Raw genomic sequence first — 16,909 nt, forward strand, 5'->3', positions numbered from 1 at the left:
ATTTTCTTCATCACTCGTTTCTCCTTCGGGACCAAACTTCCGGGGATGTCATTATTTGGCGTGTTTGTTTACTAGAGAGGTGTTTGATTGGTTAATGCAGGAGTAACGATCAATGAGGCAACCAATCAATTCAAGAGATTATCAAGGCTCAGAGGCCATTGATCTGTAAGGGGCTCAGCGGCAGGTTGGGTTTATTCCAGCTGATTTGATTGAAATTAGAGAAGCTCACACTGTGAGGCTTTCTTCCCACCTCTGCCCTCACATTTTAAATGTCAACTGTTATTCAAGTGGAGAGATCGATGAGAATTTGGTGGAGGAGGAGGTGTGTTGGGAGCAGTGTTGTGCCAGTTACTGAAAACCAGTAACTAGTTACCATTACTAGTTACTTCATTTCAAAAGTAACGCAGTTACTTTACTGATTACTTACACCCAAAAGTAATGCGTTACTGTGAAAAGTAACGTTTTAGTTACTTGCAAAAAGGGCTCCCATTAATGCCCTTATAGCCTTCATTTCAGTACTGTTATTGCATTGGAGAATAATACAATCTGTTGATCAACTTGATATGCATTATATGCAATCTGGATTGCATCGATATTAGCTGGCTTTCCATTTTTGTATATTCTTTCTCCCATATGCCGTGTGCCGCCCGGACATGCTATCATGCTAACTAGCTCCCTGAAAGCGGGTGACTCCACTGTAGCAATAGCCTGCATGTGTTCTACAACATACCGTGCAATGGCTTTATCGACTTTTCCCTGGCTAACTGTCCCTTGGTTAAAATCCAGCCGCTGTTGCTTAGGTGGAGGTGGAGTGGCGTCGGCTGAGTCTCTGTGGTCATAGCTACTAGCTTCGTCCCAGCATGTTGTTTTTGCATTTGTTTTAAGAGATTTGAATTACTGGTTTGATCTTTGACCCGCCAGGACACAACTTACATTTAACAGAAACGTTATTTTCTTTGTGCTCGACAAAAGTGAAATAGTGAGAATATCTCCAGGTGGAGAAACTAGACTTGAGCTCCGCCGCCGCCATGATAGTCTTGTTAGTAAACAACACAAACACGCCCACAGCCCGTCTCCGCATGTGACACAGGAAGTATCTAAGTACATTTACTCAAGTACTGTACTTAAGTACAGTTCTCATCTCTGTTCGCCTGGCTGTTGACTATATAAAAAAACTAACGGAGTAACGCACCATGTAGTAACGGTAACTGAGTTACTGAATTTAAAAAGTAATGCACTAGAGTACTAGTTACTGTCAGTACGGCGTTACAGTAACGCGTTACTTGTAACGCGTTACTGTAACACTGGTCGGGAGTATTAATTCAAGAATGTCAAACGTTGTTCTTTGCTGAATAATCCAAGGATGCTGAGTGTTAAAGTTTTATAAGATGTGGTGCAAATGTGACAATCTTTTTTAACCTTTTTGTCGTTTAAAAGAAATCACCCTGTGGCAGATGGATGTTACTTTTAGAACTTTTAAGATGTGAATTTCTTTTTTACGCTGCTGCAACACAAACATTTCCCAAATTGGGATCAATAAAGTACTACCTTATCTTATCTTATGAAGACTTTCCACTGTCTACCTACAATTAATTGTGATTGTTATTTATAGAAAAAACTCAGATAGTGCCATCATCTCTTAATACAATAACTTATTAGGAAGACATTTTTTGGAAATATTTCTTTAGCTTTCTGTTTTCTTTCTTTAAAGTTGGGGGATACGACTGACACCACTCTCAATAGATAAAGCTTTATCAAGCGCATACAAAGACGGGCGCCGTACATAATGACAGCCCACTGCTCCCAACACTAGGATGGGTCAAATGCAGAATGCACATTTCCCCGTCTTTGTTTGACAGATATAAGAGTTTTTATTGAACTTATGATACAGTTTTTCACAAGAAAGCAAGTCATATTTTCCTCAAATGCCAAACATTTCAAGCAGCAATTATGCAATGTTAACGTACGTATTCCTTTATACATAACTGACAAGACATTACTATAAAATAAGCATTTTAGAGCCTGTTGAAGCAAATAGCACAAGAGCTATGTGTGGCATTTGGTTAGACGGCTGTGCATTGTAAGCCATGGATAGGTTTCCTTTTCATTTAAACACTTTTCTTAACAGCATGTTCTATATTTTTCTTAAACTTTTGGATTTATCTAGGCCCAAGCTAAAATGAAGTTAAAAAGTCCTGACACCCCCACTCACAAACTCAGATAACCTGACTGAAGCAAAATGGAAACAGATGTTGAGAGAAGTAGATAAAATAAACCAATCTTTTTTTGCCGTCAGGCGGATCCTACTCCATTTATGTTCTTAGTGCAATGAAGCACACTATTTGTGTTTTATCATGCATCATTTATCCTCCGCCACCAAATGACCAATAAGTAATATTTAAAACATTGAATAACAGTTCAAGGCCTCTATTGTTTAGCATGTATTATAATAGTGTCAGCAGTGTACTCTTAGCACCTTAATCAGCTGTTTTGTAACTCTGCAACTGTTGAAGCATCCTTCCATGTTTTATTCAAATCAGATATTATGTTATGCAATATAAATATTATAAATAGTTTTCTTTAATTATTGTTTTCCTTTAAGGGAAATTACTATATTGTCTTATAAAACCAGAAACAGGTCCTGATACATCATTCTTCTAAGCATTATTAAATGTAGGCCTCTTATATCTGCGATGTCAAGTAAGATGTATTGGCTGGCGGTCCATTAACAAAGATGTCAACGTGACAATTTGTGCAAAAACATTTGTTCCTTTCCTTATATGTCTAATATGCATCATTACCACCTGCCTTAGAGAGCAGGTTATGTAATCTAGTCAGAACAAGCCAATTATGACCTAGAAAAACAGGTTTAGTTTCAAAGGAAGGAGTGAAATGATATCCGAGTCCATTGGTAACCAGCAGAACAAATATCTGGCACCTTTTGATTGACCTCGTTGTGTCAATTAGGATGTAGAATAATCTCCATAATAAAATCTGTAGTTTCTGAGTAAGCGCCAGACAAATTGTCTTCCGTCTTTGCAATATCCATTTCATTACAGAGACTCGTATTTCAATACTAACAAGGCTGCTGTTGTCTCACGCCTCGGGATGCCAGCGTGACAGGTGTTGAAATTGATAAAGTTGACCCAGCATCTGCAATACTAATACAGTATCTTCAGACTATCTGCAATACTTGTATGGTGTCCTTGCACAGTAGGTAAACACACTTTCCTCATTCCACTTATGATAAATGGTCTATGTTCAGCATATTTGAGCTTGTCAATAGCATTTTGGGACAAAAGAGGCAGTAATTTCCGTATCAAAGGGAACAAGCGAGCACATTGATTGCTTTACCAAGGGCAGAGTTAGCTGGCATTGAGCTCAGAGATTAGAAACTTTTGACAACTTGTGAAAGCGTACACGAATCTATAGGTTACTTACGTAACCCCAGTTCTCAGAGTAACATGAAGTGAGATGTCTCACTATGGGATGCGCCTCAACGCATATGCAAACAGAAGCATCAATCTCATTACGCCAATCCTGATTGGCTGGTGATCTTGACGTCTATGTCAGGGAATCCAGCCACCCTTTAAGTAGCTTGCGCTACGTTGCAGCGTCATTCAAAATAAGCACCTCTTAGCAAGAAGGGCCGTCTGGTGAGACATCTCGCTTCATGTTACTCTGAGAACGGGGGTTACGTAAGTAACCTATAGTTCTCATTCATAACACTCCGTTCGATGTCTCACTATGGGATATTGAAACTCCCGTATTGCTAGACATGCTTATCTCGAAAATCACCAAAACAACCAGAACTTAACAGGTAGAACCCTGTCTCAACACGGGGCCCAGCACTGCGCGGGCCACACTTGGAGCAGAGACATCTCGCCTGTAAAAGCGGACAAAAGTGAGCGGTGAGGACCAGCTCGCTGCTGCACAAATGTCTTGGATGGAAACACCCTTGAACAAAGCCCAGGATGTAGCCAGTCCACGAGTAGAATGAGCATGCAGGCCCGTTGGTGCCTGCAAACCCTGACTCGTATAAGCCAGAGCAATCGCTTCCACAATCCAGTGGGAGAGCCGTTGCCTGGTAACGGGCTTGCCCTTATGAGGGTTAGCCCAGGATACAAAGAGTTGGTCATTGCATCGAAACTCTTTTGACCTGTCCATATAGATGCGTAAAGCACGGACTGGGCACAGCAAATTCGGCCGCTGTTCCTCAGAGCAACACAGTGGCGGAGGAAATGCCTCAATGTGATCGGGGGTACATGAGCCAACCACCTTAGGTATAAAGGCAGGGTTGGGCTTCAGCAACACTCTCGTTTGCCCCGGGGCAAACTGAGTGCATGAAGGAAGTACAGAGAGCGCATGAATGTCACTGACTCGCTTGGCAGATGCCAGAGCCAGTAACAACACTGTCTTCAGTGACAGGTGTTTCATGTCAGTTTCTTCCAGGGGTTCAAATGGAGGTCGACTGAGCCCATCTAAAACCACTGTCAAGTCCCATAAGGGCACCAGTGACCTGGAAACAGGGAGGAGCCTGCGAGCCCCTTTCATAAAACGGCAGACCAAGGATTGATTGATTGATTGATTGAAAAGTTTATTAACAGCTTGTATATTGGGTACAGTACAGCTCAAAACATACAATTGTTAAGGGGATGCAGACCAGAGAAAGACTTTCGTCTTGTTTACATCAGGGTCCCCCATTTCCAATTCATCATATCATTTAAGACATATTTGACATACAGATGGCTTATTTACAATTTACATACAGGTGGTTTTTTACATACAGATTGCTTATTTACAATTTTCATTTTAGATTTCGTTCTAATACATCCTAACCGGACATTTAAGACATACCAAGTCTACAGATATACAGTTAGTAACAGAGTCTAAAATGCGAGTATATACATAGATGGGGGGGAAGCTGTCCATTGTACGACAGGTTGAGATTTGTACCATTACCGGGGCCAGTTTTGCAATGCTCTCCCCCGAAGGTGCTCTTTAAGAGAGGTTTTGAAGGTAAGTATAGTTTTACTTTCCTTTACAGTTGTGGGAAGAGCGTTCCACCTTGATGTGGCATAATTGCGAAACGTGTATTCCCCCTTTTTTGTGCCAAATCTGGGTTTCACATGATTTGTGGAGCTCCCTCTGGTGTTATGATCATGGTATTCCTTGACCTTTGGGAAGAATTTTGACATGTACATGGGTACCATAGAGGTGTAGTGGATCTTGTAGACCAGGCCCATTGCAAGTAGCTGTACTCTGTCGTCTACTCTAAGCCATCCTAGGTTGTCAAAGTGGGCAGAGGTGAGGTGGGTTCTAGATGAAAGGTCAAGCAGTAGTCTGACCAGTTTATTTTGCGATGTTTGAATTTTTATTTTTAGCGCCTTGGAGGTGCTATGGTCCCAAGGGATGTTGGCTAGCCGTCTTTCCCTCAAAGCCCACATTGCATGCAACAATAGCAGCCAGGTACACTTTGATCGTAGAGAAAGCTCTGTGTTTATCAATCAGGTCCTGTAGAAATGATAGAATCACCCCGACAGGACATTGAAAAGAGATGTGTCCTTTTTTAAGGCACCACTCCTCAAACACCCTCCACTTACAGTCATAGAGGGACCTGGTGGAGGAAGCTCTTGCACTCTGAATAGTGTTTATCACCTTCTGAGGGAGTCCCACTGTATTCAGGTTATACCACTCACGGGCCAGGCCCATAGTGCCAAGCGCTCTGGGTGTGGGTGAAAAATCGTCCCCCCGCCTGAGACAGTATGTCCCTGCGTAGCGGGAGCTGCCACGGCTGCCCGCACAGTAGCTGATATATCTCCGCCAGCCAGTACATTGCAGGCCAGTGTGGAGCTATTAGGATCAGTGTGTGGCGTTGTTCTCTCACTCTGGCCAGAGTTGGGGGTATCAGAGCCAGGGGTGGGAACGCGTACAGAAGGACCGGAGGCCAAACGTGCGCGAGCGCGTCCACGCCTAACCGTGCGTTTAAATCGCGCATTGAAAAGAACAGCTGACATTGAGCGTTTTCTTTTGATGCGAACAGATCCACCGCGGCTCGGCCGTAACGCACCCACAGCTGACTCACAATCATTGGATGTAGAGTCCAGTCTGCATATAGTGCACCTCTGGACAGCAGATCCGCCCCGAGGTTCATCACTCCTGGTACGTGCGTCGCTCTCAGAGAGGAGACGTCCGCAGCTCCATAAGATCAGTTTGCGTGCCAGCATGTGTAACTGGAGAGAACGCAAACCCCCTTGGCGGTTTATATACGATATTGTGGTCGTGTTGTCTGTCCTCACGAGGACATGATGTCCTCTGAGAAAAGGCAGAAAGCGTTTCAGGGTGAGGAACACCGCTAAAAGCTCCAGATAATTTATGTGTGACCGTTGGAGGTCTCTGCTCCAGAGACCCCTCACAGGTCGACCTTCGTATATACCCCCCCAGCCCGTCAGACATGCGTCTGTGGTGACCACCTTCCGCGATAGGACAGCACCCATAGGTACGCCCCGTACTAGAAAAGTCGGGTGTAGCCAGTGGCGCAGTGCCATTATGCATTTCATAGTGACCATCACTCTCCGCGCGCCACGACGCACGGGGTCCAGTCTGAGGGCAGCTACCCAGCGCTGAAACTCCCTCATGTGTAAGCGTCCCAGTCGTACCACCAGAATGGCTGACGCCATGAGCCCCAGTAACCGCAGACATGATCTGAAGAGAACATATTTGCGTGGCTGGAAATGAGCGAGGCAAGCCCTGAAGGCTTTCACTCTCTCTGCTGACAGGCAGGCTGTAAAGGGCACCGAATTCAGGCGTAGGCCCAGGAAGAGTACAGTCTGGGCTGGGGACAACATGCTCTTTTCTGTGTTTATTACGAAACCCAGGTCGAGCAGGTGTTTTACGAGGACATTCGTCTGCGTAATAGCCTCTTGCTCCGACTGTGCGAGAAGGAGCCAATCGTCCAGATAAGTTGCCAGGCGAATACCCTGCGTTGCGTTCCGATAATCTAAAAATCAGCTCCTAAATTCTAACCCTATCTCCTATTCCTTGACCTCTGAGTGAAACGTCACGGGGTTAAGGGATAGTGGATAGGAGAATTCAAAAGGACTTAGGAGAAGAGACCGCGGTACTTTAGAGACTGCACTTTCACTATCCGACGTGTTTATGATGCGCCAGCGGACGTCATGAATGTGCGTCTGCTGCTGTGGGGAAACTATGGAAACTACAGTTTTCTATACAGCGGACTACAACATGGATGTTTAATAAGAACGAGGGACTACTGTAAACTCATCTAGAGACTCTGCACCGTGCTCTGATGCTGTTGCTTTATGCTTTATGAACGTGTACAACAGAGAAACATATTCTTCAGGACCAAAGTTAGAATTGAAATAAAAAAGGAAAGTGAAACTCATGCTCGTCACCCTCTCCCTCCGGTCCACATTAATACAAATGATCCCAATACGTATGATTGTATGAACTATGAAAATATCTTAAAATCAATACAAATGTATTTATTATAAACGTTAGTCCTTAACATCTATCACTGTGTATATCACCATTCAAACATCTTTTAAAAGTTGAACAAACCCCACACAGCTCAGTAAAGACTGAGATGTTGACGTTATTTGATCATTTCAGTAAAAACTAACGTTCATATTTCTCTTTTTGATTATAATACTGATGAACGTTCAGAAAAAAGCACTTTGGCAACTTACCACATACGTTTTAAAAAGCTTAATAAGCACCGTAACTTTCATGATATCATTTCTCGGTCATAATCGGTTGTTTCCGTGAACGGCCGATTGTTGTGATGGCAAATGCTGCGGCTGCAATGCATTGTGAGGCAGCATTTTCTCCTCTCCTTTCGGTTAGGGAGGTCCAGTGGTTCCTAAGCTAAAGGAGGTTATAAAGGAAGTTTAAAACCTCCTTTCCTTTCATTTGGAGAATTGAAACGGCACTTATCATGGCTGCCAGTGACGTACTTCCGGGTCATTTCACTCCGTTAGGAAGGTTCCTAAGCTAAATGGACTATTGGAATGCAACCCTGTTGTCTTAACGGGGCTATCGCGGCTTCCGTACACCGTACAAACACTCGTGGGCTGAGAGACAGACCGAAGGGAAGTGCTCTAGTCTGTACTAGTGATGGGAATTCCGGCTCTTCTTGGTGAGCCGGATCATTTGGCTCGGCTCACCAAAAAGAGCCGGCTCTTTCGGCTCCCAAACGGCTCTTCAGTTTACCACATATTATACCTTTTAATTCAATCAAATGTAGCCCTGTTTTGACTATTATATGTGTGCACATATATCACTTAAATTATTCAATACAACCTTTGTACTGAAGTATTCAAAAGTAAAAATTACATGTTTAATATTTATAAATGATTTGCTGTGGCAAATTGTTTTCATTGCATTTACAGACCCGTGTAACTCAACCACCCAATGAATGCATTGACTTGCTTGTAGAACCACGCTACACAAAACAGATAGCAACACCTATAACAACTATTTTAAAAAAGGGGCTACTGTATCGACCTATATAAAGTATATAAATATAGTTTTTATTTCAAAATACCAAATAGATCCTGCATTTTAGCCATGCCTCATTTCGCTCCATTTGCTCTTTCCAGCGGTGTTTTTGCAGGGGCTGATTCTGTGAGCTGCAGCTGACCACGCCCCCCTGTAGGAGAGGGGAGCGTGCTCTGAGATCAGCTGCTGGGCTGTCAGAAGAGGGGGAGAAAAAGAAATCTCCGTCCTCCGTGTTTTATTCTTATAGAAGTAAGAAGAGAAGTAATGGGGCAGAAACCCTCCTTTTAACGCAGCGGTCCAGATAGACATCAAACGGCGACACATATTCAGTTGCCAGTTACTTTGGCATTAGGGCAGGGATATCTAGATACTTTCCAAGGTTTGACATCATGAATTGTGCTACTTTTAAAGCAAGCAACGATGTTTTCAAATCTCTAATCAAAAAGCTCCTCAAAAACACTATCGAAGCAGTTCCTGCCGTTGCTACGTTAGTTCAAACAGTAACAACGCACTACTTTTCTTAGCGGATGCATGTCAATTTAAATCAATACATAAAACTATTTTTTAAATCAATAAAATCATTTTCTAAATCCATAAAAGCATTTCAATTAATATTGGGAGTCATGTCGTTACTTTGTTGAGAATGTGGCCATGTAGTAAGCGGGATAATGTGCACATTGCATAATGTGCCTTCAAGCCGATCTAGATCCCTCCGCAAAAAAAAACAAAACCGGCTCGTTCGCGGGGGAGAGCCGGCTCCCTTCGTTCACTTAAAACACATCACTACTCCGTACTCGTAACAGACACCCTGAAAGGCGAACCTCAGATATTTCCTGTGTGGGTAATATACTGGGATGTGGAAATACGCGTCTTTCAGGTCGACTGATGTGAACCAATCGTTTTGGCGCACGAGACGCAACAGAGATGTGTGAGTGAGCATTCTGAATTTGTATCTTTTGAGATATTTGTTCAGAGCCCTCAAATCTAGTATAGGCCGAATCCCGTTCCCTCCCCGTGTGGGAACGAGGAAATAGGCTACTTGGAATAAAAGCCGCTCTGACTCTGTTCGGAGGGTATCATAGATATAGCCTTCTTGTCTAGTAGCGAGAGGATCTCTTGCTCTAGAATATGGGCCGACTCTCTCCGGGCTTGCGAATGCAGAATGCCCGAAAAGTGAGGGGGGGGGGGGGGGGTGACAGCGACAGCGAATTGGAGTCTGTAACCCCGTGTTATTGTCTTGAAAACCCAAGCAGAATCTGTGAGCATCCTCCACTTTTCGCTTCTCAAAGCGAGTGGAGATGTCACATCCCTGTCGTCTGCCCTCTGTGTCTTTATTTGTTGTGTTATGGGGCCCTCTAGTGTCTGAACACGGTGGTACCCCAGGTTGACAACCCCGGTCGACACTGCGCATGCGCGTGGCGATGATGCCCTGTCCATCGTCCGCCTTCTGAGAGAGGTTGCAGCCACTCTTAGAAGAGGGGTAGACGTCAGACTGTTTATTGTTTTTATTGTCTTTCTTTTCATTTTTATTGACTGCGCCCTTGGCTTTAAGCCTGGAAACGACAGTGGAAAATGATTTATTAAAAGACAATAGTGATGACATGTGTTTGTGTGACTTAAACGAGCAGCGGAGCTTGCTGTCGTTGATGTTAAGTCCATTTCCCTCATGGTGCGAACTTGAGGATGACGTTCTGACATCACTCGAGGCGGCGGGAAGAGCATCTAACACTGGAACGTGTTCTGGAGCTGGAGAACAGGGAACTTCCAGCTCCTTTATCGAGGAGAGGAGAGGAGGCTGTCAGGCCACCCTCTTCTTCTTCCTCGTCTGGTGGCTGAAAGTCTGGGCCGGCTGTGCCTGAGCGGCTGCTGCCGGAACCGGAGACTTTCTTGGCCAGCTCGTCCTCGCCTCCTGTCTGGGCTGGAGACCCGGGGCGGGCTGTGGCCTCTGCTGTTTCGGGATCTTGAAACGGGCAGGACGTGAGGCAGCCTGAGCGAAGGACTGCCGCGGGGCCGTTGAAGGCAGCGACTGGACCCTTCGGGGAAGACAAAGCTGGAGAGCCTCATCCTCCTTCTTTTTGGATTCACACCGCTGCTGCATCGAAGCTAGAGCGGAGCCAAATATGCCTTCGGGAACAATAGGCATGTCCAAGACGTCCTCTTTTTCCCGGTCTGGAAGGTTCGTCAGGGTAAGCCACCTGGCTCTCTCCTGTACCACCATTATCCCCAGCGCTTTGCCCGTGGCTTGGACTGCACAGCGCTGCACACGGAGGCAAATGTCCGTGATCGCTGCGATTTCGTCCCACACGGCAGGCTCAGGTTTGATCGTCATGTCCTCGCAGAGCTCCGCCTGGTAGGCGGTCAGCAGCGAGGAGACGTTGAGCGCCCTGGCGGACAAAGCTGTGGCTTTATAGGCTCGTTCGGTCATTGCTGACTGGAAGCGGTCTGCCTTTGCCGGTAGCGTGGGGTTCCTGCTCGGTGCCGAAGCCAGCCGCGGTTGGAGGTGGGCTGCCACCAGCGGTTCCATGGGCGGCCTGCGGCCGAGCTTCTCCATGCCGACACAGTCCAAAGAGGAGGCACCCTGGATTGGGGCCTTGTTGCTGAAAGGGTAGTCTCTCCACGAGACCGACACCTCGTCCAGCATCTCTGGAAAGACTGGGAGAAGCTGTTTCCTCATCCTCGCTGCTTGGGGCAAGTTCTTCCCCTCATAGCGAGATCTGGAGGTCTCCTTGGCCACTTCAGGCCAGGGGATGTCCAGCCTGGACGCAGCGCGTTGGCACACGGACTGCAAGTCCATACTGAGGCAGTGCTTTTGCCCGGGGGAGCGGACATCACCTCCGGCTTGGCAGCCTGGGCAGATGAAACGAAGATGTCATCTTCGTGCTCATCCGAGTCGGATAAGCACGAAGATGTCATCTTCGTGCTCATCCGAGTCGGATAAGAGGAACTCAGAGGCATCCTCCTCCATATAATCCAGCTGTAGGACATCCTCCGCGGGTGGAACCACGGTGAGGTCCAGTTGGGAGCCCCAGCTTGACACAGCGCGGGGCTTCGCTCTCGCGGCTCTTGCCGCCACCGGGCCCCAGCCTGACACGGCGCGGGGCTCCGATTCCCCGGCTACCGCCGTTGTTGAGCCCCAGCCTGACACAGCGCGGGGCTCAATCTCCGCGGCGGTCGCCACCATGTCCCGATTGCCGGCCGGCGAATCAACGGACATGAAGGGGTCCCGTCCCGACAGGCTAGCTTGGCGCGCTAGCCGTCGGCGGAGGCTCTCGATGGTGAAGCGGGCACAATGCCTGCACGAACCGGGCACAATGCCCGCACGAACCGGGGGTATCGATAGCTTCCTGGGCGTGTTCCAGCCCAAGGCAGGACGAGCAGACCTGGTGTGAGTCCGTGCCCGAGATCCTAAACCCGCAGCCTCCGAGCCGAGCCTCCGACTCCTCTGGTGTGAGGGAGAGAAGGGTCCATCCTCGTTTGCCGGGGTGTCGGCGCAGAGGGACAAGCTAGTAACAGGTATGTTACCAAAAAAAAATTCAACCTTGTCGTTATTCCGAAAGGAAAAAACGACGGGGTAGATTTTTCTTTAAAAAATATTAACTGGTGTGTTAATATCTTTCTTATCTCCGTCTCCTCTGGTGTGAGGGAGAGAAGAGTCCGTCCCCGCTCGCCGTGGTGTCGGCGCGGAGGGATAAACTAGCAACAGGTATGTTACTGTTTGAAGAAAAAAATCAAACCTTACCGTTATTTCGAAAGAAAAAACGGCGGGGCAGATTACAATATTAACTGGTGTGTTCATATTTGTTCAATTCTTCCGCAAAGCAAAAAAGTAACCGGCAAGCGCCCGTCGACCGAATGTTAGCTTGGATTCAGTCTGTGGACCGTTAAGCTAGCCCGGCTACTGATATTCGAGATGTGCTCTGAAGCGAGAAGAGGTGTTTGAATGACGCTGTGACGTAACGCAAGCTACTTAAAGGGTGGGTGGATTCCCTGATGTAGACGTCAAGATCACCAGCCAATCAGGATTGGCGTAATGAGATTGATGCTTCTGTTTGCATACGCGTTGAGGCGCATCCCATAGTGAGACATCGAACAGAGTGTTATGAATGAGAACTATGAAAGTGTGCATTGTTTAACTGACATGCTGGGTCATTATCGAGGCCTGCAGCTCTACTGCATGTTTAAAGGGGCCTGATTATGCTTGTTTGTGGTGTTCCCTTTCCTCTAGTGGGTTAAAAAGGTTTTTGAACATGTGAATGGTCTGCAAAGGCAAAAATTCTAAAGTGAAACTCAATTATAGTCCTTTGTGTACTTCCGTGATATAGTGGCAACACTCGCGCGTCTATTGGCTAGAGCTCCAACACATTATACGTGATAGGCTAAGGGGCGGGACATCTTATAAGCGGCCGGCTAACCAATCAGAGCAGACTGGGCTCTGGTTTCAGACAGAGGGTGAAAAGAGGTGCTACAACACAGGCAGTATGAGAAAAATAAAGAGCGTTTTGAACATTAAAGCATGGAGACATGTCACAGTAGAGACACTACATACTGATATGAACCCTGAAAATGAGCATAATAGGGCCCCTTTAATCTCCTTCTGTGGCAAACTTCTCAATGCTGTTGGATGGACAACATCAGATGCAGCAGATGCTCTTCTCTATATATATGTGTAACTTGTAGATAAACCACTAACAAGTTGTTAGATTACTTTAGTAAGTTTCCCAATATGATGTGTTGTAATATGGAGTTGGATTACAAGTGTATTTCCCTTCTTCAGTGTTAATTGGTTTTCTTATTTGGTGCTGTAACCAAAAAACCAAATTTGGTGTCCTCATGAAGGATCTGTGAAAAAATGGGTCGATAGAAAAAATGCATTAGCTGGCTGAACTATTTTTCACCTTCATATTTCCGTCACTCAAGTACGATGGAGTATTAGGGCCACACTTAGAAGAAAAAAATAGAGAGATTTCGAGAATAAAGTCGTAATAATACGAGAATAAAGTCATAGGTACGAGAATAAAGTCGTAACATTACGAGAATAAAGTCGTAATGTTACGAGAATAAAGTAATATTACGAGATTAAAGTCGTAGTTTCATAAGTGACTTGAGAAGTGGACTTGGAGGAGATTGTCTCCTTTCTGCAGGAGAAAATGGCTGGTTCTGGCTGACTACATTACATTACATTGCATTTAGCTGACGCTTTTATCCAAAGCGACTTACAATAAGTGCATTCGACCAACAAAATACAAACTTGAAGAAAACAGAATCATATAAGTACATCAGGTTTCATAGAGCTAAAACATTTCAAGTGCTACTCAACTGGCTTTAGATAAGCCAGTCCTTTATTAGTATATAAGTGCTTTGTTAGCAAATCTTTGTTAGTAATTTTATCGCTCGAAGTGGAGACGAAAGAGATGAGTTTTCAGTCTGCGCCGGAAGATGTGTAAGCTTTCTGCTGTCTTTCTGATGTTTCAATGGGGAGCTCATTCCGATTCCACTACAAGGCTATCGTTCGACTCCTTCTGGATCCAAAGCCTTGATTACAAGTCTCATCGTTTTTTGTTTTTTGTGAAACAACAAATCCCCTTTGAACAGCTCGTAGATGTAACCAACGATAGCCTTGTAGTCGGCTAGAACCAGCCATTTCCTCCGGCAGAAAGGAGACAATCTCCTCCAAGTCCGTTTGGTTCTTTCTTCGAAATAATAGACATAGTTTCTTGCACAACCTTTTCAAAGTTCTAATACTTATGATAATCTGATGCTGATGTGCCAAAAGATTAAGTATTTCGTTATTTGAGAAACCTTAACTACAGTACTGCTTCACAAGATGCTCCACATTCCTCATTTTATTGCAGGACGCTGATGTCTCCTTCTCAAGTCACTTATGAAACTACGACTTTAATCTCGTAATTATGACTTCATTCTCGTAACATTACGACTTTATTCTCGTATCTATGACTTTATTCTCGTATTATGACTTTATTCTCAATATCTCTCTGTTTTTTTTTTTCTAAGTGTGGCCCTAATACTCCGTCGTACTCAAGCACCTTGTTGACTTGTGATATGATGGCAGCTCCCTCTCTCTCTCTCTCTCTCTCTCTCTCTCTCTCCATCTCTCTCTCCTCTCTCTCTCTCTCTCTCCTCTCTCTCTCTCTCTCTCTCTCTCTCCCTCTTGAATTTAATTTGCAGAGGTACTCACAGCTGGTAAGCACGCAACAAGCTCTTAGTTAATTTTCACTTTTGTCTCTGAATACATATAATAATCACTTCAATTATGTGTTAATGTATGCTAAATGACAAGTACTGCATTGAATACATGGATTAACGGTCTCTTTTAAAAAATAATTGCAGCTAATGCCTTTGCTCAGTGGTGTGGTTCAGTAGTGACAATTGACTGATTTTTAAGATGGAGAAGTTGCTGATGAGATGCTGGAAGCATGCAGGAATGATTTAGAGCCCGAAATGCATGGCAGCCATTAACAGTGTCTTTGTGGGCTTATTTATTTATCATTTCTTATGTTGACACCGATGATTCTTTGCAGTTTTAAAGTTGTGCAGTCGTGATTTTTTTGTGAAATAAGCGAATGGAATAGATTTTTGCACAGCCCACTCTGTCCAAAATGCAGTGACCATCAGAGCTCGTTGAATTCCTGCTTAACCATCACTTTGAACATCAAAATAAAGACTCGTTTTTTCTCATGGTCAAAATATTAGAAGTACAAACTCCCAATAGAGCAAGGGCATCATTTATGATTTTGAATGGATGTACTAAGCACATCTTTGTTTGGCCAGCTGTGAGAAAGACTGAGGAACAACACGAAACAGCAGACAAAATATGAACACTAAAGAAAACCAAACAAAAGAAAGCATGGCAGCAGTATCCCTGCAGAGAAGTGCTCAGGCTTAGCTGCTAGCTGGCAGTACATGTCTCTTTGTGTTTGTGTGTGTTGAAATTAAGTGCAATACTGTATGCTATAGATTATCTAATGAGGGCTTTAAAAGCTTGGCATTTCCAGCACCTGCTCCCAATGTGCTTACGAACTTATTGACGGTTTTCAAGAGCTTTCGTTAGTAAAGGATGTTACAGCCAAGATGAAAGAAAAGTCTGCATTTTCTTCTGGCCTTTCCCTCCTCCTCTAAGTGTTGTGTGAGAGTGTGTTCTATGTGTGTCACTGTTTGTTTGCGTGCCCCTGAGGCCTCATAAGACGTGAGAGAACTTGTATTCATTAGCTGCGATGTGTCCTACCTCACAAACAAGAGAGGGAAAGGAAGGACAGAGGGGTGGTGGTGGGTGGGGGGGGGGGAGAAAGGGTTGATGGGACTGGAGGGGGAGAGAGGAGTAGAATGCAGAACATGGGAGCATAAAAAGCATTCAATTAAGACATGAAGTGCAGGGTTCATTAAGCATGAGCAAGCCGATGAAAATGACCATCCATCAAGAGAGAGTGCTGTGGCAGCGCGGAAAGGCTTGTGTGGGCATGCGCACAAACAAGATACTCAATTACTGTGGAGGAAATACTCATCAGCTTGTTAAAATAAGAATGAAAACTAATAGCGCACATTATATAATCACTCATGAGTCATATATTGATTCCACTTTAAAGGTCACCTATTATGCAAAATCCACTTTTTCATGTATTTTCTACATAAACAGTCCCCTCTGTGTAAAGACAATCTGAACGTTTTAGGAAAAAGGATTCTCTCACTTTTTGTCCTGATCCATTTATATAAAAACATGTCTGAAAATGAGCTGATTTTGGCCACTTTATGATGTCATAACGATGTGTTGGCTTGTGTAACCATTAGCCAATAAGGTAACCCCCCCCCCTTATCACCTGAATCTCCTCCTAGAGCGCCATTGTGTTCTTTTTAACCAAATCTCTCTCAGAGGGGCGTGGGGAGGGGCTCCTTATTTTCATCTAAAGTAACAGAGAATCAGCACTTTTGAAACAGGGCTGAAACAGAGGGGATTATGGGATGCTGAAATCATCTGTTTGGTATTTAGAGCCAAACACTTCAGACACATGTTTTGTATATATCTGAGACCTATAATATATTGATGAGTAACAGTATACTAGGGGACCTTTAAGAGGGAATTATTGGAAAAGTACTTTCTACCCGTTTTCTTTTATTTTTCAGTCAGTTGATTGCCACTGTGAGATGATCTATAGTATAGATCAGAGGTGGCCAACCCGCGGCTCTCGAGCCGCATGCGGCTCTTTGCCTAGTTTCATGCGGCTCTTCAGTTCATATCGAATTGTATATGTGTGAGTTTGGGGGAGAGACACTGACTCCTGACTAGTGTTGCACGGTGTACCGATACTTGAAAGGTACCGCGACACCCTGCCGTTAAAAACGGTACGATTCCTCCGTTTCATTAGTATCGGTACTT

Source organism: Gymnodraco acuticeps, unplaced genomic scaffold (genome assembly GCF_902827175.1).
Source record: "Gymnodraco acuticeps unplaced genomic scaffold, fGymAcu1.1, whole genome shotgun sequence".
Classification (NCBI taxonomy): Eukaryota; Metazoa; Chordata; class Actinopteri; order Perciformes; family Bathydraconidae; genus Gymnodraco; species Gymnodraco acuticeps.